This window comes from Penaeus monodon, chromosome 34 (assembly GCF_015228065.2).
Source record: "Penaeus monodon isolate SGIC_2016 chromosome 34, NSTDA_Pmon_1, whole genome shotgun sequence".
NCBI lineage: Eukaryota > Metazoa > Arthropoda > Malacostraca > Decapoda > Penaeidae > Penaeus > Penaeus monodon.
The window spans coordinates 1,503,423-1,504,308 of record NC_051419.1 but is presented as its reverse complement, the minus strand read 5'-3'; positions in this window follow the sequence as shown (position 1 = coordinate 1,504,308).

Below are 886 nucleotides of genomic sequence, written 5' to 3'. Positions count from 1 at the left end.
AGATCATCACTTACGCATGCTTGAATTTTCGTAGTGATGGAAGAGACTTCCTACCGATATCAAGAACGGAAAACATTGCATAATCACCGAGGCAATCGTGCGTACAGCGTAATACGGGAAGCAATTTAGCGCGAATCAAGGAGCAGCACCGTAGGACGAAAGAATATGTCCTTCGGAGGGCATTATTTCCTAAAACCGCCTTTAATACCCGTTGCCCGAAAGCCTCAAATCCCAAAATACTCCTCAGTGCACAAATTCCCTCCCGCCTCTCCGATCTTTTTTCACGCAACTCTGGTCCTTAGTGACTCGCAGCGGAAAGCCGAGAGTCAAACGGATCTCTGTGACCGATGATACGAGAGCAGGAAACGCCACTTTTGCGCGGAGAATTTTCGTGTGAGATCCCCGGATTAGACAGGCGGGGAATGTGGCACTGTTAGGTTCCTCTGCTGCTTTCTTAACTGTGCTTTCGGAGAGTGTGGCACTGTTTTTTTTTCTGAAAAAAATAGTTATAGCGTATGTAGCTGTGTTTTCTTTATGTGAACGAGGCATTGTCTGTTCTAGAACATCTTTACATTTATTTAATATTATTACCGTTTGTTCTCCTTTTTGACTATGCTTCCTTTCACTCTGTATATATGGTGTCTCTGGTATCGTAGTATTAGTATTACAGAAACAATTCCGGACTCATTTTATGATAATTATCCATATCAACTTAATTATTACAGATTCCCGTGACCGCATACTTACCATCACTGAAACCAGCGTTACGATCCTCATAACATTTACTGTTAACGTAATTTCATACTGCAATCCCCTTCTGGACGCAATGCAATCTTGCGCCAATATCACTGAGCCAATAACAGCAAACAAGAAGCAATACCAACGA